This window comes from Tamandua tetradactyla, chromosome 20, assembly GCF_023851605.1.
Source record: "Tamandua tetradactyla isolate mTamTet1 chromosome 20, mTamTet1.pri, whole genome shotgun sequence".
In the NCBI taxonomy this organism is placed as follows: domain Eukaryota; kingdom Metazoa; phylum Chordata; class Mammalia; order Pilosa; family Myrmecophagidae; genus Tamandua; species Tamandua tetradactyla.
The window spans coordinates 50,203,512-50,226,975 of NC_135346.1; the positions used below are offsets into that span (position 1 = coordinate 50,203,512).

A 23,464-nucleotide genomic window follows, 5' to 3' on the forward strand; every position below is an offset into this window, starting at 1 on the left:
TATTCCCTCTATCATTTTAAGGAAGTTCCCTTGTATTCCTATCTTTTGAAGTGTTTTCAACAGGAAAGGATGTTGAATCTTGTCAAATGCCTTCTCTGCATCAATTGAGATGATCATGTGATTTTTCTGCTTTGATTTGTTGATATGGTGTATTACATTAATTGATTTTCTTATGTTGAACCATCCTTGCATACCTGGGATGAATCCTACTTGGTCATGATGTATAATTCTTTTAATGTGTTGTTGGATACGATTTGCTAGAATTTTATTGAGGATTTTTGCATCTATATTCATTAGAGAGATTGGTCTATAGTTTTCTTTTTTTGTAATATCTTTGCCTGGTTTTGGTATGAGGGTGATGTTGGCTTCATAGAATGAATTAGGTAGTTTTCCCTCCACTTCGATTTTTTTGAAGAGTTTGAGGAGAGTTGGTACTAATTCTTTCTGGAATGTTTGATAGAATTCACATGTGAAGCCATCTGGTCCTGGACTTTTCTTTTTAGGAAGCTTTTGGATGACTAATTCAATTTCTTTACTTGTGATTGGTTTGTTGAGGTCATCTATTTCTTCTTGAGTCAAAGTTGGTTGTTCATATCTTTCCAGGAACCCGTCCATTTCATCTAAATTGTTGTATTTATTAGCGTAAAGTTGTTCATAGTATCCTGTTATTACCCCCTTTATTTCTGTGAGGTCAGTAGTTATGTCTCCTCTTCCATTTCTGATCTTATTTATTTGTATCCTCTCTCTTCTTCTTTTTGTCAATCTTGATAAGGGCCCATCAATCTTATTGATTTTCTCATAGAACCAACTTCTGGTCTTATTGATTTTCTCTATTGTTTTCATGTTTTCAATTTCATTTATTTCTGCTCTGATCTTTGTTATTTCTTTCCTTTTGCTTGCTTTGGGATTAGTTTGCTGTTCTTTCTCCAATTCTTCCAAGTAGACAGTTAATTCCTGCATTTTTGCCTTTTCTTCTTTTCTGATATAGGCATTTAGGGCAATAAATTTCCCTCTTAGCACTGCCTTTGCTGCGTCCCATAAGTTTTGATATGCTGTGTTTTCATTTTCATTCGCCTCGAGGTATTTACTAATTTCTCTTGCAATTTCTTCTTTGACCCACTCGTTGTTTATGAGTGTGTTGTTGAGCCTCCACGTATTAGTGGATTTTCTGGCACTCCGCCTATTATTGATTTCCAACTTCATTCCTTTATGATCCGAGAAAGTGTTGTGTATGATTTCAATCTTTTTAAATTTGTTAAGACTTGCTTTGTGACCCAGCATATGGTCTATCTTTGAGAATGATCCATGAGTACTTGAGAAAAAGGTGTATCCTGCTGTTGTGGGATGTAATGTCCTATAAATGTCTGTTAAGTCTAGCTCCTTTATAGTAATATTCAGATTCTCTATTTCTTTATTGATCCTCTGTCTAGATGTTCTGTCCATTGATGAGAGTGGGGAATTGAAGTCTCCAACTATTATGGTATATGTGTCTATTTCCCTTTTCAGTGTTTGCAGTGTATTCCTTACATATTTTGGGGCATTCTGGTTCGGTGCGTAAATATTTATGATTGTTATGTCTTCTTGTTGAATTGTTCCTTTTATTAGTAGATAGTGTCCTTCTTTGTCTCTTTTAACTGTTTTACATTTGAAGTCTAATTTGTTGGATATTAGTATAGTTAGGCCTAATTTTAAGTAGGCTTAGCTTATCCTTTGCAGGGATAAGTTTCATATGAACAAACTCCAAGACTGAGGGCTCGGCCTGTTGATTTGGTTTTCTCTACTGCTTGCGAGAATATCAGGAATTCTCCAAATGGGGAAGTTGAATTTTCACCCTTTCTTGCCATTCCCCCAAGGGGACTTTACACATACTTCTTTATTCACTGTTCAAATCACTCTGGGATTTATCAGGGCATCACACCAACCTGTACAAAACCACAAAATTTCATGCCCTATTCAAGGTTCCATGTACTGATGGTATTCAACTAAACTGTCCATATAAGTTAAATTAGAAAATACACTAGTCAAAACATAAATTTTGTACCAAATAAACATTTCTTGCTTTAGTCTCACAGAGAAGTTGAAGTTTTAAAAGATGAATGACCATCCATTTTCAACACCCTGCACTATTGACATTGCTTTGTCCTTCCTCATGCAAAAACATTTTTTAATTTGTGCATTTAGTCACCATCATTTTACATTCTAGGCATTCCTAAATTATACCATCACAGTTTTTATCGTCTATCTTTCCTCCTGGTCACAACCCCTTCTTAGCAGATATCTGAACGTGTTGTTGTCATTTGCATTTGACTGATGGATAAACTGAAGTTCTGAGATTAAGTCACTTGCTTGAGGTCACACTGCTGCATTTCTGAACCCAAGTCAACATTTCAGTACAAGCAAAAATCACTGCTCTTTTCACAGGAAACTAGGAAAGGTAAATTAGGAGCAACGCGATTCACAAAGCAAATGTGAAAGATCTTCAAAAGGTACTAAACCAGAAGATCGTTTTGTACTTTTGAAATTTCCATTCTACATCTACTCACTCCCCCAAAACCTTGGAGACCAACAACCTACTAATTTGCTTTCCAGATCCCATGTAGCTGTGTCTCTGGGTGACCATAACTTGGCTGAGTCAGCAGACAAGGTTTGCACAGCAATTGGAAAACTTTCATTAGTTGGAAATAATGCTAAATGTCACATGGGGGGATGTATTTACAAACAGCCTCTTCCCTGCTTGCCAAAGAACAAGCATTTTCTGTAGCTATCAGCTATTTCCCAGGTTCACCTTTCTGTGCCAGGCTCCCCCAGCCACGCCAGATAGCTATGCCGATGAAGAACAAACCAATAGCAAATCAGAGAGCTAATATTTCATCTGCTGTTGTCATTGGGAGCAGCCAACTTTCCTGAAAGGTGCTTAGACTCCAGATGGGAATCTCTTTACTATGCGTGCATCCCAACCTGACACTAAGTAGCTATAATCCACGAAAACAAGTTCAACCAACCACAAGTCCATTCACCACTAACTTCAGGCAAGATAACAGATAAGATAAGGTATGGTGTGTATCCCTCCCCAAATTATAAATGTAAGCTGGAAAAAGATCAGTCAAGAATTGTCATAAGCTATAATGAAAATACATGTTAAATAAACATTTTAATTAAGGTTGAAACATATTTTGAACTATTAATCTGCATTATTTTTCATTTATTTTATCCTTTCTCCTTAAGCAAGGCGCCAATCAACTGTGTCTGCTTTGTCTCAGGGATGGCACACTGCAGAGTGGAAAGAGGAAGCAGCACGCAAGACTACGTGGCTCATATACTCTAGAAGCTAAAGGCCAGGGTTGAACTCAATAGCATTTATGGAGGAGGAACACAAGAGAGGGTTTGTGAAGAAGCAAAAGCTTCTTCCAAAGTAGAGTGAGGCAGGGGAAAGGGGAGAGAATGAGAGAGAGTGAGAGATTGTGACAGGGATTGAGATTGTTGGGTATTTAGGCAAAGGGGACCTAATTTCATGATTCCATTTGGACAAGACCCCACAAAGGAATGGCTATGTGGTAGGAACAGAGGTCATTTTGCAAAAAAATTCCCTGGTCCCGAGTGTGACCACAGAGAACTGTTGGCCCTAACAATGGCATATTTCCTAGAGGAAACTTGTTTGATTTCCCCATTACTTTGATACTGCATAAATCCCTACAACTGTATCCCACACAGAGAATGGAACCTAAGCAATTCCTACTATAGTTTCCTGGCAGACTGGTGATAGCGCTAGAATTGCCAGAAAAAAATACAATATGCCTTGTACTGGGTATCCTGTATTTTTATTTGCTAAAATTGGCAGTACTAGATAGGGCTTGAAAGAGAAATTAAATTGACAAAATGACATGGGCTAGAACTCATGCCCGAGTTTGCAAAACGGATGATGGTATTCAACTAAACTGTCCATATAAGTTAAATTAGAAAATACACTAGTCAAAACAATAAATTTTGTACCAAATAAACATTTCTTGCTTTAGTCTCACACAGAAGTTGAAGTTTTAAAAGATGAATGACCATCTATTTTCAACACCCTGCGCTATTGACATTGCTTTGTTCTTCCTCATGCAAAAACATTTTTTTTTTTTTGGACTGCGATTCATACCCACTAGAAAATAATCACTTTTATTTTTAAAGTACTTTACAGTTTATGAGGCCCCTTCACAAATACTGCATCATTTGCGCATCACATAACCTGGTGAGATGGGAAATGTGGGTCTAATTAAATCCAGAAAAAGAACTAAGGCTCAGGGAAGCTAAACTCACTCAAGACGCGAATTCCACGTGGGTTAAAGCTACATCCCAAACCTGCTTCAGCTCCCGGCTCTACTCCGTGACCCTGCACTGCTTCTGAGTCTCAGGTGCGGCCCAGGCTCCAGCAGCGCAGAGAGGACGTCACTGAAGCCATCTCACTCAGATCCAAAACGCCTCTCAGCGATTCCACACTGCCTTTCTCCAATTTTCAGGAGAACCAGAACTGCAAAATGATTGTACGTTGTGAGGCGACCATGGGGATGTGTCCCCAGCTTGTGGGCTCTGAGATGACAAGACTTGTAATAGGTCTGGCAACTAATCCTTTGGTTCATCAGCTTCCAGACCAGGTGACACTCACCTACAAGTAATCGGATGGCTTGAATCCTCCGCCGCTTGGAGAGGGCGGTGTGGATGGGGATTTATGCAGGACAGCGATGTGTCGCGAATGAGGCCAGCTTCCCGGGAGTGCCTGGTAGTCCCCCGAGGAGACAAGGCTGAGGAATGTGCTGTCCAGAACACCCAAGGCAGTCGTTTGCCTGGCGGGGGAGGTGCGCTCTGCCGGAGCTCAGGGCTCTACACGTCTGAAAATCTTTACTTATGGATATCAAGTCAAAGGAAAGGAAAAAAAAAAAAAAACAAAAAAAAACTCAGCCAGACTTGAAAAGTTACCGGGTGCTGTTGTCAGCAAATGGACTGCAGCTGTTTTTGTCATCACGAAAACGGATTTTTTTTTTTTTTTACATGTTGTAGGAAATGAAGACTATGAGTCTGGAGAAGTCTATGTACATCACTGTCCCACTTCGATAAAAACTTCATTTTTTACTCCACAGAGTGGACTTTTAAGGGCAGGGTAGTGTTCTTGTCTTTTCTTCTTTTTAAACTAGGTGTGGGAAGATAGGCATCAGTTTTACTGTCATTCTTTATTCTTCATACCTTAATAATACGTTATAAATATTTGTCATCCACTAATTAGTTAATACAAAGAACAGTAACTCTATGTGGTCGGTGGAAGCCACTTTTGGGGTATGGGAAAGCGTCCTTTTTAGACTGTGCAATGAGATGAGGATTTCGATGTCACCAAGAGGATGTCACTTTGTAATGCTTCCAAAGCAAAATGATTTGAAGCTCTGCTGACTGGTGATACCTGCGCTCGAGTATCTCTTTCAAGGATCTTACTGATTGGCAGCCATCCACTTCGGGAAGGCCCCAGGAAGGATGCCCCATCTAAGCAAATGGAACCAACCTGTGTCAGTGTCAGAATTCTCAGCTGCTTTATCTGGGCAGGAGCGTCCTCCTTTAGAGTATGATGTGAAGTCTTGCAAGCTCGGCTCACGTGGACTGGTGAAAGGTCAGCTGGACTAAGCTCAAGGCCAAGGTTTCATGTTCTTTCCACCTCTGGCCGGTAACTTGTGAATGCAGAGGCTCTGCTAAGCCCTGGGATTTCATTAAGGGTCTCGTTAAAATTTACTGAAGTCTAATAAAGAAAGGTTCCAGCCTTGGAAATCATTCTCCACCCATGTCTCTTACCCTCACCGCTTCCACCCCCACATCCCCTCTTACGACTTATTCATTCATTAAGCCTCTAACAACTGAGCTAATTCTGGAAAGTTGCTCATTTTCAAGTATCTGTAGAAATTAGTTCAGAAAACGCCTTTAGGAATGTACGTCACCTCTTTCGATTCATCTGACAATTCATCTTTCAATTCGTAGGGCCAGTGCCCGCACAAAGAGGCAGTGAAGAAATCTAGCTAGAATATGGACTTTTTTTCCCCGAATAGTCCCAATTTTTAAAATAATTTGAAGCCATAATGTAACATCCTTCCCCAAAACAAAACTGCCAGCTCACCCAGTTCAGATAGCTTCACTATATTTTGGGATGAATGGTACAATGGGAGGTTTTCTTAAGTCAGACCCAGGATGAAACCTGGCCATTTCCTACTAACTGGATGGCTTTGGATAAGCTACTAAATCTCTCCGGGTCTCACTTCTGCCATCTTTAAAATGGGAATAGTACTCCTGTACTACTTATTGCATAAAATGTTGCAAAATAATGCATATCAAATACTTATTCCATTGTCCAGCTCCTAGCCAATACCAAAAAATGGGAGTTCTTAAAAGGGAGTCTCTTCCCGGCACTGCCTATATTTCCATTTTATTTCTCTATTGTGATGGATAGCTGAGGTTTTGCCAGATACTTGGGAACAAAGGAGAGGAAAAGAAATGGTTTCCTGGACCTGAAAGTTGCCCCGTTCCTCTGTGAGGTCATAATTGCCACTGCAAGCCCACGAACCTGAACTGTAGCAATCCCTTCAATCAGTCCCTCCTTCCCATATGCTTTTCACCAGCCACTTGCACACTGCGTCTGGGGCCTCCACTGCCATCCTACCCCTTCACAGTCCTTCCCAACTCAAGTTCCAAGCTCAGCATTAACTCAGAGCAGTGGATATCTGCATCAGGTAAGCACCTAGGGGCCATCTGGTTCTGAAGGAAGCCCTCTTCCGGGGAGAAACTGAAATGTAGAAAAATGAGATACAGGCAGGGGCATCTCTTTGGTCCCATAATTAAAACGGAAACAAGACCCCTCTGTTCTGGGAGACCTAACCACAGATTTCGTTTTCAAAAGGACTACCTGGATGGTTATTAAAGGACAACTTGTCCCAAAGATTGGGTTACTTCACTTTCAGCAGCTGCGTGACCTCTCCCTCTTAAGCCCATTCTTAGGTGATGACTCAAATGGAATTAAACCCAGTTGAATAGGTGGCCCAGGGCACCCAATGCCAAAGGCAGACCCTCAGCCAACAAATAGTTTCTGAGCGAGGCTGGCTCCGTCTACTCATTCGGGACTCTGCCCAAATGTTGACTCCTCAGAGATTCCTTCTCAGACCTCCAAATAAGAAGTTTCACATCTTTCTGTTCTATTTTCTCATGCCACTTATGGAAATGCATCTCATTTATATCCTTGCTCACTTGGTGGCCTCTAGGCTGTCAGCTCCGTGAGAACAGAGACTCTGCCTGCCTTGTTCACTGCGATACCCCCTGCATGCAACAGTTTCCACGCTGAGTGGGTGAGGGAAGAATGACAGACTCGTAAAATGCCACAGGAGAACTGAGAGGCCTGGCTGCTAGTGGGGCTCAGATTACACACCATGGAGAACGTGGCCTTGAGGAAGGAAGGAAGGAAGGGAAGGAGAGAGGGAGAGGGGCAAAGAAGGGGGGAGGGAAGGAGGAGGGAAGGGAGGGAAGGAGAGAGGGAGAGAGGCAAAGAAGGGGGGAGGGAAGGAGGAGGGAAGGGAGGGCAGTTACGCTCTTTTACTCTTGATATTCCAAAGTCTGATGCTACATTAATGCATTGACCATCTTCTTAATGAGAAGATAGGCCAGGACGGAGCAATTAAAGAAGCCCATTTTATCTGATAGCATCACTTGCCATTATTCGTATTCACATGTTCAGAATTCTCAACTGCTTTACCCGGACAGGAATATCCTCCTTCGACTGTGCTACTCAGTCTTACAAGCTCGGTTCACCTGGACTGATGGAAGGTCAGCTCTCTCTCTCTCTCTCTCTCTCTCTCTCTCTCTCTCTCTCTCTCTAGCTATATCTAGAAATTTTTCTAAACCAAAATTGGCCAGGACCAAGGTGTATGGAGTAGAAAGTCAGTGTACATTTGATGAACATCAAGAAACCTGAAGTATGGTAGGGAAGAGAGGATGGTGAGATGGTGGAGAGGAGAAAGAACAGGGATGGCCACATGTCAAGGGCTTTCCTTTGGCTGAAGTCTTAAGATTTTTTAAAAAGGATAGGTTAAGACCAATGTCAAGATCACTTTTCTCACATGGGCAGTGAGCTTTCCTTCGCTCCCCTGAGTTGGGGAACTGTATTCTCTGTACAGAGGACTGTGAGGAAGGTGGGGTGGTGCAGCGGAGAAGGTAGCGTAGCTGTGTTTGCAGGAGGATTAAGGAGCCGTGTTTGCAGCACCTATCTGTGAATAAACTAAAAACCACTGAGTTTTACACCTTAAACTTTATGGTACTGAATTATACTTCAATAAAGAGGTTAAAAAAAGAAGCAACCTTAGAAGGCTGGAATGACTTTGTATGATACAGAACTCAACTTCTAGGGAAGCAGAAAATAACATATGGGCATTGATGAGACCCATGTATCCAGACAAAACCAAATTACAGACCAACCAACCAACCGAAAAAACAAACCGACACCCTTGCAAGTGGGTAGGTTTGGCCCAGCAGGCTCTTGGTGTACAAGAAAGGACAAGACAAGAACAGCTCTGGCCTGCCCCCTGTCATGGGCACCACTGGTTGGGGCCCAAGGTGGTAGTTCTTATGCTCAGAACAAAAAGGCTCCTTCAAGGGCAGGTTCAGGGTGTGTCTTCCCATGTCCCTGAATCCAGAAAGTGAGCACCGGCTGGTGTGTGTCAACGTCTCTGGTAGCTCTGCACAGGGACATTAGAATCCCTAGTTCTGGAACCAGCAGTGCAGTTCCTAAAACCAGAGTTTGGCAATATTCAGGTCTTCCCTCCTGCATGGACAGGCAGGGGCAAAGTTTCTGTCCTGACTGTCTAAAAGCTATATGTAACCATAGCTGTGTAAGCATGGGAGATGACCACCCCCCCTGGAATTTCCTAGCTTTATCGATAAAATTAAGACATTGGACCAGATACTCTCTAAAGATGTTCCAGTTTAAAATACTAAAATTCTACGAAAAAACCTAGTTTCTTCATATCTTCTTTTTTTCTCTCTTCCTTGCTCTTTCTGCTGCATATCTTTTTTTTTCTTTCTTCCTCTCTCTCTCTCCCTCTGTGCTTCATAAAGGCCAGTGACCCCTAGCAGTAAAACAGGGAACCCAGCAAATCAGGAAATGTTTTCACAAGGTCTGGAGTAGCTGATATCCCACGATTGTAATTCAACGATCTAGTCTTAGGCTCTAAGACAAATACCTAAGTCTCCTGTTGAGCTATGCATAAGAAGAAAATAGCCAGTCAGCAAGCAGGGGTCTTGGATAGAGTCCTGGGGACATAGAGCAATAAATATAGCCAGTGCACCAATTTTGTTCTAATACAGAAACATGTGTGTAAACAGAAATGCAACAGTTCTGCTGCAGAATTAACTGTAGCGATAGATGAAATGGCCAGCGATGAAGGATATCTCCCTGATAACTGGGAGAGCAAATCCAGGAAGCCTTCCCTGCAGCAGTGGCACACTGTGGAAGTTTAGTGAATCTGATGGTTAACACCATCATTCTTCATTAAATACATCAAGTATAACTATAAATTGAGAAATCACCCCATCAATAGAACATACATACTACCTGTAATGACATTTACTGAACACTGCGGGCTATGAACTTGGCTGAATCCCCAGTGTATCTATCTCATTTAATCCTCACAACGAAACAGAGGGTTTCTGTTTGCATGTTAAGAGCATATTAAGAGTCACACAGAATTTTAAAAAATGGGCAAAAGACTTAAATAGACATTTCTTCAAAGAGGATATACAGATGGCTAAAAAGCACATGAAAAGATGCTCAAAATCACTAGCTCATAGGGAAATGCAAATGAAAACCACAATGAGCTATCATTTCACACCCACTAGCACGGCTACTGTTAAAAAAAAACCCAGAAAATTATAAGTGTTGGAGAGCACTGGAGAAATAGAAACACTCATTCATTGCAGTGGGAATGTAAAATGGTGCAGCCACTGTGGTAGACAGTTTGGCAGTTTTTCAGGAAGCTAAATATAGCCATATAACTTGGCAATCCCACTACTAAGCACATACCAAAAAGAATTGAAAGCAAGGACTCAGATATTTGCACACTGGTGTTCATAGTGGCATTATTCACAATTGCCGAAAGATGGAAGCAGCCGAAATGTTCATCAGCAGAGGGATAGATAAACAAATGCAGTATGTACATATGATGGAATATTATTTAGCAGTAAAAAGGAATGAAGTCCTGACACATGCAACAACATAGATGAAAGCTGAGGATATTACGTGGAGTGAAATAAGTCAGACACGAAAAGGACATTGTATGATCTCAATGAAATGAAGAAATCATAAATTTCAAACTCACTGTGTTAGAATCTAGAATATAGTTTAGTAGGAGATAGACTGGGGTAGAGAATGGGGAGACGATGGTTAATTTGTACAGAATTTCTATTTAGGTTGATTGTAAATACTTGGAAATGGGTGGTGGTGATGGTACCACATTACTGTGAGTATAATGAACAGTACTGAATTATATAGGCGGAGGCAGTTTGAAGGGGAAACTTAAGGTTGTCTGTGCAACTAGAATAAAAATGAAAAGATAAAACATAGAATTGTACATCACAGTGAATCCTATTACAGATGACGGACTACAGTTTATAGTACAAGTATAAGACTGTTCTTTTATTAATTATAGCAAATTACAAGGTATTAATAATAGGGTGATATATGGGAAAAATATACCTTCACGTAAACTATGGATGATAGTTAATAATAGCATTTTAATAAACTTTCATCAACTAACAAAGGTAACTGCTGTTACAAAAATAGTGCAATTATAAAAATGTGCTATTTCAGTTATGACAAATGTTCCATACCAATGCAAGGTGTTGGTGGTGGAGTGGTGTGTGGGGAGACTGTATTTTTTGCATGACTGTACTGTAAACCAAGGACCATGGAGTGCATGGGTGGTTCAGTGGTAACATGCTTGCCCTGAAGCGGGAGACCTGGGTTCCATTCCCAGACCAGGTACCCCCCCCAAAAAAGTATCACTAAAAAAAATAAGTCACACAGATTCTGCTCCTCTCTGCACCTGTTTTTTTCATCTGTGAAATGGGTCAAATAATGGTACCTCACCTCACCACCACCCCACCACACCCCAAAAAAGAATGTCTCACAGGCTTGGTGTGATTTTTTAATTATTGCATGTAAAGCACTTAATTCAATGTTTGGAGCACAGTAAATGCTACATGTTATCTATTACTGCTTGTATCATCTTTCCATATAAGGTTACGCATGCTTAGGGACCACAGTGACTTGTCCAAGGTCACGTGGCTAGCATGGGGTAGAGCCAGGATTTGAACCCAGCTCTCTCTGTCTCTACACACCACGCTATACCGTGACTTGTGACATAGAAACTATCACTGCTACACTCCAGTTTTAATGTTGGTGACTTCTTTCAATGTTTGAATAAACTCAGCGCTTTCTGCATGACTTGACCTGCAATCTCCCTTTAAAAGCTATTGTGGATTCTGCAGTTCAAATAATTATGCCCTGGAAAGGTCGGGCTGACAGGAGTCGATAGCCTTATGGTCATTGTTTCCAGGTCAGTAGATCAGGCTGCTTCATGCATCATCGTGATTCCAGACACCGCCCTCCCTCCCATCATCCCTCATTCCGGCTCTTCCAGAACATTCCCCTTCTGCTTCTTACCTAAGTACCCAGGTCACAGGGGGCCCTGGGGGTTCCTAACACAGAAATGTAGAGGAAGACACCAAGAAGAGCAACAGCACAGAATGGGGCAGGAAAGGCACAAACCTGGAAATGCTGGACACTCTCCCCAGAGCAAGCTTGTAAGGAGAGGAGCGCAGCCACCTTGGCAGCTGGGGAAACACTGATAGCACTTCTGCCAGCCCCTGCTTGCAGCAAGGCTGGGAATGGCAGACCAAACTGCCTGCCAGCTGCAGCCAGCAACTCAGTCAGCCGAATGCCTCCCCTGAGCCTGCTCCCAGCAACCGGGCCAATTTACCTATAGAATGGATGACCTCAAAGGTGCGTGCTGCAGCACTGGCTAGGAAGAGTGGTAAAAATGGCCAATGCATAATCAGTCCTACAAGGAAGGTCTTAAAGGGTTTTTTTCTATGTGGCAAACAAACAAACAAGAACAAAACTAAGGAACGGCTTAGTGTCTTCAGCATTTGAGAAGTTTTACTTGGTCAGAAGTAATCTGGAGCCACTGAGGATCAAAGAAAGAAAAATGGGCTTAAGGGGAAAGAATATTCTTGCAGAACAAAAGAAAGCCCTTTTTGAATGGAGGGCTGATAAGACTGCTAGATTCCACTGCTGAGTAAGGTTATGAGTCTACTCATACATCTTCAAGAATCAATTGCAACAAAACAAACAAAACCTCCCCCTTACACCCAGCAGAATCCTCTCAAGCTTCCTATTTATATCACTTGTCCCAGAATTACCTGCATCATTTAAGCCTTCTGCCTCAGAATCACCTGGGAAGCTTATTTAAATGCAAGTTCTCAGGCCCCACCCCAGAGCAGTGAGTCAGAATCCAGGGGGGTGCCCTATAACTCACATTTCTGACACGCTCCCAAGTGATTCTTCTGTACATTAAAGCCATTGCAAAGTCTCATGTCTGCATAAAGGGAGTGGACCAGTGCTTGGGCAAGCCCCTTTGAACTTGAAATTTCTAAATGTATATAGTTTATCAAACTCAACAGAGGACTTCTGGAAAGGGAGAAAAATAAAAAAATTAAAGCTGCCTTTTCTGGGAGGTGGGTTTGCTGAGCTGCCAGGGCACCATCCTGAGCCCAGGGCACTGCCAAGCTGTGGTGTTGAAGAGGGTTTGGCTCTAGCAATACATTTTTGGAGACTGACAGCTGAGAGGAGGCTGCCACGTCTCATCACAGAGGAACGGGAACTAGAGAAACTCGCAGGTCTGTTCAGTTAAAGGCACATTTCCATGCCCAGAACTCAGACCTGAGCACAGGACTCCCACCCTCTACCAAAAAAGGAAATCTTAGAGGAATTTTTTTCCTCCTTATCTCCGAGGTTGGGTGGTTAACTGCCGAAACACACTTATCGATTTGTTCTTCACTCTTCGACGCTTTGCAGTCTTCTTGCTTAGGGAATTTAAAACATCACCAATTCTGACAGTAGGCGAATGGCTATTTCTAGGGGAAAGCAGGGGGCTTAAAGGCAGGTTTCTTTTTCCTTCTGTTTCCACTACATCTTTGGAACATGAACACATGGGCTGGCATATGGGACTCCCCTCCCTGGATATTCCTGCACGACTTCCTCAAGGTCATTTGGAAAGCAGTCTTGCCTCCCTCTGCTGGGACACACATTAGCACCCCAATGGGCATGGCCATTCCCAGACCCTCCCATGCCAATTGACCTCCTTCCACTCGGGGTTGCTGAGCAACAGGATGAGGAAGCAGGTGGGCAGGGCCATCTCTTTCACAGATTGCAAAGGGAGAACTATTAGCTGCACCAGGGGCAAGGGGAGGAAAGAGACATGGCGTTAGGAATCGGAATCTTCCAGCTGCATCAGCTTATTCCACATGACCATGAAGCTTTCCTACCGGTGCAAACTCTGTCCTTTCTCAGATTGGGGGGTCAACAGTTTTCAGAGGAGGAAAGCAAGTGATGGAATGCTAAAAGAAACAAAACTGCCAGCTGGGTCACAGCCTGGCTTGAAGTCTTGACTCTCTACCCTTTGCGTCACATCCAATCATGGGTTGTGCCATTTGCAATTCATTACTAATAAGAGTCCCAAGTTGGTTCACTTTTATATATTTATGTGTGTGTGCCAAAATAGATGTATGTGAGAGAAAATAGATGTGTGCCACTTCCAGGCCTGGCCTGTGGACCTCTCAGAGCTGATTCTCCATGCTGCAGAGGAGCCCAGCACTGGAGCCTAGAAAGCCTTTTGTTGAAAGTGGCAGAGCTTCGTGTAAGAGCTTGAATCTCTTAATCACCACTTGGAGGCAAGCCTCTGCCCATAGGGAGGAAAGTCGTTTTGGACCTAATATAAGAGAGAACTAAACCTCAATCAGTTGGAGTCATTATGCATAATTTTAAATTAATTTGTAACAGCAGCTTGAATTAATTTAATTTAAACATGGAACCCCCTCACTTTGGCTAGATGTTCGAGTTGGGAAGTAAGGTCTTTTTCTTATTCAGAAGGCCTTTCACCTTGAAAGCACAGATGAGGAATAGGGGCTACTACCTGAGTAAAGGGGCAGAGGACCAGAGAGGGTCTGCGGAACCTTTTTTTGCCTGAGGCTTCCCCTCACATGCTACAATCCCAACCCAATGAGTTTGCTTTCCCCATCCCTGACTACCACACACAGTGCCCAGAAGAGGAGATATGCCCCTGTTCTAGTTTGCTAGCTGCCAGAATGCAACACACCAGAAATGGATTGGCTTTTAATAAGAGGGGATTTATTTTGTTAGTTCTTCAAAGGAAAGGCAGCTAACTTTCCACTGAGGTTCTTTCTTACGTGGGAAGGCACAGGATGGTCTCTGCTGGCCTTCTCTCCAGGCCCCTGGGTTCCAACAATTCTCCCCAGGGTGACTCCTTTCTGCATCTCCAAAGGCCTGGGCTGAGCGGCGAGTGCTGAGATGAGGAATGCCGAGCTGCTTAGACTGTGCTACGTTGAGCTCTCTCATTTAAGCACCAGCCAATTAAGTCAAACATCATTCATTGCAGCAGGCACGCCTCCTAACCAACTGCAGATGTAATTAGCAACAGATGAGGTTCACGTACCATTGGCTCAAGTCCGCAGCAACAGAACTAGGTGCCTTCACCTGGCCAAGTTGACAACTGAGTCTAACTACCACAGCCCCTTTCTCCAGAAGATAACTATTTCCACAAGAGATGAAGCAGTCGAGGATCAGGGTTAGAATCATACAGAAGGTGATAAGATAAAAGGGAAAGTATTCTGGACCAGGTGTGGCAGACTCTTTGTAGCTCTTCCCTGCAAAAATTGGCTGGGTACCTTAAGGCTTGTTATCATCCCTTTGAAGCTGTGACTTCCTCATCTATGGAAGTCGACACCTAGAATGTCAGAATCAAACTGGATTTTAGATATAACCAGTTTAGTGATTTCCAAGTGGAGCTCCAAGGAGCCCTGTGATCCTTCAGTGGTGGCTGTCTCTGTGTCTTCTGTAAAGTTTTAATCGTGCAGGGAGGGCGGGAGACAGGTTCTGGGCCACCCACTGATTCAACCAGCACAACATGAGTACTTGTGGTGGGTTAGTATTTTAAGCAGCAGTACTCTATGCGAACCCCTCCAACACATATTCCCTTGTACCTGGGCAATCAGGATGCATTCTACCTTTTGCTTTAGGGATGGATTGCCCCAGCAGATACAGGGAAAAAGACATTCATTCTTGACTCTTCAATTTCAAAAATCTAATCCTACAGCTTATCCAATATGGTGGCCACTAGCCACCCGTGGCTATTTAAATCTAAGTCAATCAAAATAAGAAAATTCAGCTCATCAATCACACTAGCCATATGCAGCTTGGGCTACTGAGATGGAAAGTACAGATACAGGACATTTTCATCATCACAAATACTTCTATTGGACAGTACTGACCTAGACCCTAAGTGTTCTCAGGACAGAGGGGATGCTTCAGAAATAGAAACCCCCTCCTCCAGAGACTTTTTTTTTTTCTGGTTGGGGAAAAGATTAAAGGGGCCTTGAAGGAAATTGAAAGGCAGAAGGGTGCCTGACGGGAGAATCTTTACTTAACCTCCCTCTGTCAAGTGCCAGGACTTGATATGGGTAGGAGAGAAGGGAAGGAGAATGACCGAAGCTGAGGTCTAAGGAGACATCAACCCCTCTCCCAGGTGGTGCCAAGCGAGGGACCAAGGCTGCTCGAAATTCCCTTGGCTCTGGCCTGCAGGAGTGATGCATTCAGGGTGGCAATGAGCAGCTTTGCCTCAGAGACAGTCTTCAAGAGTTTCCCAGAATCCCTAAGGAGCAAAGGAAGAGAAGATCGAGGATTGAGGGGGCAGAAGCAGGGTGGGTGAGATACCAATGAGAGAAGATAAGCTCCATGAATGAGATGCCCATCACCTCTTCCCTAGACTGGCCACTATTTAAATCTTCTGGAACCTAGATACAGGTCTGGGAAAGGGGGAAGGGGACCTTGAAGCGCCTGAGGTTGTTTTGGCTGCTCAGTGGAACATGTACGTGAATGAGAAATGGTCATAAAAAACTGAAGTCACCTTTCTTTTGCTTACTTATGTTTGCAGGATGAGAGCCATACCCACTACATAATTCACATATCTTTCTTCCTCGAAATAATCTTGCTGCTAAAAATAATGAAAGGTTGCAAATGTTATTAAATTCAGAGTTCTCTGTTTCTTGTAACTAAAAGCAGCCTATTGGGTACAGTGGGTGTGGAGGTAAGAGGAAGTAGTTTCAGGTTCCTCATTGTTTTAGTTGGAACTCTGGGTGTGTAGAGGTGGTAGAATTTCCAGTGTGTGCCCTGACATCCCTCCTGAGAGGCACGACCCAAGAGAAGTAAACGATCCAGTGTATGCTCTGAGCTGAAACACCTAAGTAGTGCACCAAAAGAGAACACGCCCCATCCCAGGTAAGCCCTGCTTTGTTCCATGAGAAAACGAGCAAAAAGTGAACCAGGTATCCAGCAAAACATGCAACACCATTCTAGTATAATCAGAGTACTGTTTGTACTTCTAATGATACTCTAAAATTATGTTCACTGTATACATGAAAGTACCTAAGGACACGGAACCTCTAACTTCTGTTATGCAAGCAATCCCTTTTTCTGCATGTTCCTGAATCATCTCTTAATTGTGTTATTTAGTGTCACACCTGCTATGTCTTTTTTATTATTATTAAGCAATTTAGATGTCCATTTTTGTAGGGCGAATTGTACAAATGTTCAGATGCATATGAATATGTATAAAGTAAACACACTGAATAAGACCCTGAGCCCCAGATTTTGGGGTTGGGCGTGTGGGGTCCGCAGGCCTGCAGAGCTGTAGGACCCTGTTGTTGTGAAATGGTTTGTTCTTTGTAAAAAAGGGTTGGGTCCTTCTAGAGCTTTATTGCAAAAAAAAGGGGGGGGGGTGGTCATTAAAGGAGGCACAAAGGCAGTGGTTACTGTCTGTTTTAAATCCAGCTCTGGGACTCGGGGTTGGAGCCTGTAAGCAATAAGAGGACTGCAGGAACCTTTCCCCAAAGGCTTCTATGACCTGGGAGATGTCTAAGGTCATACGGAGATTCTCCCCTCTCTCTCCTCCCCATTGCTCGCATTTTCCTACCTTTTGTTCTCTTTTCTTCCCACCCCTTGTTAGCTTCACCTACTAGTCCTTTTATAATCTGCACTCTGCTGCCTTCTTTGCTCTAAGCCTTAGACTCCAACGATGCCCCCCCAGCTTACCGAGCCCCCCACCAGGGAAGGTCTTACCCACAGGTTGCTAGTAGAGGTTATCATGCTTGGGTGTGGGAGGGCAGGGGGAGATTCAGAGGTTATATCGGACAGGTTGTTCTAATTGTTCCTTTCCCATCTTTTAAAACAGAGGTGAGCAGGTGTCATGGGTTCAGATGCCTCTTCAGAAGATGAAGGGTTAAGTCCAGGGAAAGGAGTGTTTTCCCATCTCAATGGTAACACTTGCACCCCAATTCTGTAGGAGAATTTCTAACAGCCCACTCTCATGTTGGGGTTCTGCTAAGTGCTATGTCATGAGATAGAGGCCTTGGGTGCTGTTCTATTTATTCTCAAAAATCAGCTGCAAGGTAGGCATGACTACTCTCCTTTTATGAATAGCAAACAGACGGACCAGGAAGGCTATCAACATGCCCAGTCACTCAGTTGGGTAAGCCTCTGAGTCAGGAGCTTAATCCCGAGTGCAGGGTACTGCATGCAACCAGAGCTCCAGGATTAAGCAATAGTGAGACTCCAGGATGGTCAATTCACCCCCTAAAGGACATGGAGAGGCTTTGGAATGGGTTATGCACCGACTCTTATTTATTGAGCACTTTCTCTGTGCCATATCTAGAAAGTAGCAGGGCTGGGACTCAGCTGGGATTCCAGAGTCCCTGTCCCACTACAGTAAACTATACTGCCCCTAACCCTAACCCAACATGATGGGGGCAGTTACAAATTCTCCAGCTGAGGATGCAAACTTTCCCACTGGGGAGAGAAAGCTATCAACCCCCAAACCCTTCCTGGGTAGGGGGTAGCAGATGTTCCTACCATGAGTTGCCGGAACAGCTGTGACACTTTTCAGGTTGACGAGGCCATGACCCTACACCAGTTTGTGCAGCTTCCTTAGTTTCCAGAGGAACAGCACAGGATTGGGAGAACAAATGTGTCTCCGATCTGGTCAGGGAGGCGAGCAGCAGTGTTTTTTGGTGGGAAGGAGTGTGACACAAACAGGCTGGGCTCAACACCTCACCCAAGCTGCTCCATGCACTACATCCTCCAGGAGCAAACTGATAACAACCCAGAATGAACCAACCCTCTGCTTTTCTCAAAAGAAGTGTAGCAGAATGACAAGGCAAAAAAAAAAAAAAAAAAAAAAAAAAAAAAGAGGCCAAATAAAAAGCAGAAAGAAAGGAAAGATACAAACCCAAGACATAGGTTCAGCTTCAAGCAATTCCTACCCATGGGTATAGAATCCTCACAAGCTATCGGATTAGAAAACAAGTATGACTCTGGAATTCTCCAGAGACTTCCAAATCCCCACGTATCAGAAAGCAATTAGCAAAATTAGATTTCTTCTCATCAGGACACTGTTCATTATTGGCGCTAGCACTGCTTTAAAAGGACAGGTCTGAATGGAAGTGTGAGCCCGGGAAAAGTGCCAGAACTTTCAGAAAGCAGCCCATTCCTTTTTGCTAAGCTAGACTCAAATCAGAGAAGGCTGGTTAGAAGGGACTTCTCTGGATATGGTTCTGGAATTAGCCGGAGAGTCGAAAGAGATGTTTATTTTAAAAATGATCTAGAGTCCATCTGGAATCTTAATTAAAGAAACTACTACTCAAGGAAGGCAAGGGGCAAATTCAGAAATGGTTGTGGTCACATAATGGACACAACAAACTGGACTCCTGCATTCTCAGCTCCTTCTGAGAGGTCATACTTACGGGACGACTCCAGCACCTCTGCCTAGTGGTGGGTTTCACAGATGTGATCGTGCAAGAGACCAGATTAGTTGGGTCCAGAGAAGAAATAGAGAAGCCCACAATCCTTTCCCTGGAACAGATGGTAATGTCTTCGCTCTTTTTTTTTTTTTTTCTTTTCTTTGGTCTTGATTTCTTATGAGTTCCTTCTGGGGATAGATTGTGGGGAATCCAGAAGCTTCGTTCCATACCTGATAAGGAGGAGGCATAGAGGAAATCTGGATCTCTGCGTTGTAAACAATCCAAGAGATGGCTGGAATAAATTCTCCTCTTGACAGAGAGGGATGCACACAGCTCTAGGGGCCTCCTAGAGTCATGGTATGCAAATAATTAAACAAATGTTTTAACAGCAATGTTGTCGGAGACAGAATTTCCACTTCCATCGCCATGGTGACAGCTCATCAAAAAAAAAATTCTAAATCTAAAAATTGCCTCCATTTGACTGATGGGAAATAATAAATAGGGTTCTGGGGTTTGTGCTCTGTATTAAATGCCTCCTACCACCCCACAGTCTCCCCTAGCTCTAGCTTTATACCTGGCTTGGTCTGAGCACAGCTAGTAGCTACCTGTGATTCTTTCCCCAGGAAGTACTTGAAGCCATGAGCTTACAAGGAAAGTGGGTTATTCCCCCAAATCCCAAATCACCCGCTTGCCTCCTCTCTCCATGCTCTTCCTGGCATTCATTAACCTTTGACCTCAGGTCTATTGGCTGTCTACAGCAATTTCAGAGACTGGCATTTATGGAAACGACTCCAAGCCTCATGGTTTGGTGACCCCAGCGAGAAACTGCTCAACAGGGACTAGGCTATCCTAATGGACTGAAACAGAAACGGATACCTGTGACTTTCTTCTGTTCTAAAGGAAATGCCAGAGTATGATTTTTATGTTAAAAACTGAATTGTATAAATCTCTAAGGCATCCTAAAATAGACTGAAGTTTATATTTTACCATTCCTAGGAGAACTGCATCTAAGTAACTGCTGTGGGTGTGAAGCTATCAAGAAGTTGGGTCAAGAACAGGGATTGAAAGACGCCTGCACCAAGTTGTAAGTGCAGGAATATTTGCTACATCTTTGTAGAGACAAGCAAATATTAGGGACCACCCAAATCCATCAATGGAGGACTGATTAAGTGAGTCATGACAGGGCCACACGATGGGATCTGGTGCAAGATTATGATATATTAAATGCTGAACGTCTATAATTATTATCAAGGAAAGATGCCCATGTTACTAAAAAAAGCAACAGGCTACAAAACAACATGCAGAGTATAATCTTATTTAATCTTTATGTGTATATGAGCACAGGGAAAAGAGTAGAAGGCTATATACCAAAATGCTAATGGCTTTTATCTCTGATGGTTTCTTCCTTTTATCTTTATATAATTTTAGTGCCTAAAACAACATTTTATGCAGTGAGCTTGTTATCAATATTATAGTAAGAATATAAACAAATCTAAACCTACTTTTAGACTGACTTTTCAGGAATAAAGGGTAGGAGGCGAAATTAAAATTAAAAGCCTTTATGTTCCCTGCTCTCAAAGAGCCTGAAGTCTAAATGAGAGAACAGTATATGCGACCATATGAAATGAGCACAAGGTCACAGATGTTTAGGAGTGAATGAACTAAACGTTAGATGATGGTGAATCAGGTTCCCATGGGTAGGAGAACGCATCTAAGCGACTGCTATAATAGCTGGTGGTTAAAAGTAAGAGATGATTGAGTCTCCCAGCCCAGATGGCTGTGACCTGGGTCAAGTTGCTTAACTGCCCTGAGGGTCAGTCTCCTATCTGAAAGTATGCATCTACCTCATGGTTTGCTGTTAGAGATATACGAGGTAAGGCAATTTAGCCCAGTGCCTGGCAGGTGGTACATCCAGAAAACATCAACTATGATTACTTCCTTATCACTCTCATTGGGAAGGGCCCCATTACAGCAAATGTGGAGAAGAAAGACTACTTTGGTCTAACATCTCCTGCACACTCACAATCATCTACCTTCTGAGAAAACCCTCCCTTTAGTTTAAGGGCTTAAACAAGTATTGAAATTAAATGGCACTCAGTTTGCCAGGGACCCAGGGAAATCTGCCCCTCACTCCCTGGCACAATGCAGCTTTTATTGTAGTTCTTAATCCACTGATGACTTAATCTGTTGATGAAGCCAATCAATGACTCCTACCCAGCACCCCTTCCTAAGCAAATGACTTACTCCACTCCAATGCAGAGGTACTTATTTTAATCTGATTCCTTTTCACTCAGCTCTCTACCAGGACCCACACATCATTTCATTCCTCTTCCCTCGTCCTGAATGTAATCAGCTTGGCCCAATTTGCTTGTATAAACAGGAGGCAGAAGCAGGGGGACGCCCCTCAGCCCTGGCAGGGCCGTTCTGTTTTTTATACATTATCCCGTCTTGTTTCCCGAAACCTTTCAATAGAGCCAGACTTGGAGGAGAGTTATATTAAACAGTTTGACTCCAAATCTAAACAGCCCCTGAAGCATTAGTGGTTCAAAGATCTCCTGGTGCATTTATGAAAAGCCATTGATCTGGGAAGAGGTGTTAGAAGACCTGAAATGCACTAAGAAAACTCCTTTCCTGGCAGGAGGCAGAGTGGTTTTCATTAAGGAACTGCCCTTTATCTCGTCACATTACTGACCTGGAGAAGCCCGAGATGGGCTACTTTCCCTTGCCTGTAAAGAAGGCTGCCTCTGGTTAGAAACCACGATAAGAAAGAGTTCATTTTTTAAGACACACAATGGACAGAAGTAGGGCTCTACTAGTATGGTTTGATTATCTGAGTCTGATCCTCAAATGTCATTGGAATTTCTAAATTTTGTGACCACCCCTGACTCACCAAAGTTTTAAGAACACCCTGGATCGTTTCCCCATCATCTGGTTCTCAGGACTTGGGGGAAGAAAAATCAGTGAATCATCGAGTTCGGTGCTGAGAGGAACGTGAAAGCAGGATCCATTCTTAACTAAGCCACACACGTGCAGGGAGCTAAGTTTCTCACCTTCAGGACAGTGCAGTCGGCCTCCGAATCCACTGGCAGACCTGAGATGAGCTCCTTCCCTTATCTCTGCCATGGCTTTTGATCTAGAAAGTGGGCGTTAGGAACTCTTTGGGCTGTTGCCAAGTAGCACATGTAAAGCCTTTTGCACAGTGACTGACACATAGTCCTTGATTAATGGCAGCTATTATATTTGCTATTAGCTGTTTTATTGGCCAGTCTGAAAACTGTACACAACATTTTGTGTTTGTATGTATATGCACGCTTTCCTGGGAAAGGTTCCAGACATTTCATTTTCTTAAATGATCCATTGCCCTTGCCTCGAACACTCCCTACCCCCACTCCCCAAAAAAGAGGAAGCAGTGAAAATTCTCTCTCCTCCCTTAAAAGTCTTCATCTGATTGGATCAAATCCAGCTGAATTAAATTCTCTCATCTGTGGAGGACACACCCTTAGTTGAGCACAGATATAATCAATCACAGACGCAAGCAACCTACTGATGATTTAATAAACCAGCCTTCTGGTTTAACATCTAGCCACAAAACATCCTTGCAGTAATGGTTTAGGCCAGTGCTTGTCTGGGCACCAGCCCCTGGCCAAGTTGACACCTGAACACAACCATCCCAACAATTAATCTAGTAGGACCATTACTCTTCTTTAATTGATGAGTAAAATCCTGCCCAGAGGTTTAAGTGATTTTTCCACAGTCACATGGTAAGTGAGAGAGGCAAGGCCAGAATTGAAAGCTGAATTCTGTTGATCACTGCCCAGTGCTTTGAAACATTTTGAAAACAATAGCAAACCTAGCTGTTTCTACACAGAAGCAACCTATAAATACAGAAAAGGATTGAACACATATTGGTGGCTTCAAGGTAGAGGGAGTGTTCAGGGGTCCGGAGGTGAGATGGCTGTGGAGCTGTGAAGAAATTATTTGACAATAGTAATTAACAGAAGAGGAGGGTGTGAAAATCAGACCTCAGAAGGATGGGTGGAAACCATCAGGAAGGAGTTGTTTGTTGTTTTTTTTTGAGGGTACCTTGACCTGCTCCCTTCCAAAACCCCTTTGCATTCATCAAAGCAATGCTATAGGGAAGAGCATTTATCCGATAAGCCATCCATAAATTTTATAAAAATCCAAGAGACTATATGCATATTTGACTAAGGAAATAAGTTCTGACTGGTTTGTACCTCATCCTCCAAGGAGACCCAACCACAGGGCCTTGAGGTGTGCACTCCCTTTTCTCTGATCAGGTTCTTTAAACTACTGGTTA

At 43.0% G+C, this 23,464-nt stretch overlaps 1 protein-coding gene and 1 long non-coding RNA gene across 6 annotated transcripts in view; one reads left to right on the forward strand and one right to left on the reverse strand.

Moving 5' to 3' along the window:
- The window catches only part of SLIT3 (slit guidance ligand 3), a 617,936-nt gene that overhangs the window by 319,153 nt on the left and 275,319 nt on the right, over window positions 1-23,464 (reverse strand). The window lies entirely within an intron of this gene.
- LOC143664086 (uncharacterized) overlaps window positions 6,556-23,464 on the forward strand; it is a 69,476-nt gene continuing 52,567 nt past the window's right edge. For all 5 annotated transcript variants that reach the window (XR_013166305.1, XR_013166308.1, XR_013166307.1 and 2 more), the window contains exons 1-2: window positions 6,556-6,743; window positions 20,143-20,230. This is a non-coding gene — a long non-coding RNA (uncharacterized LOC143664086). The remainder of the gene's footprint in view (window positions 6,744-20,142; window positions 20,231-23,464) is intronic.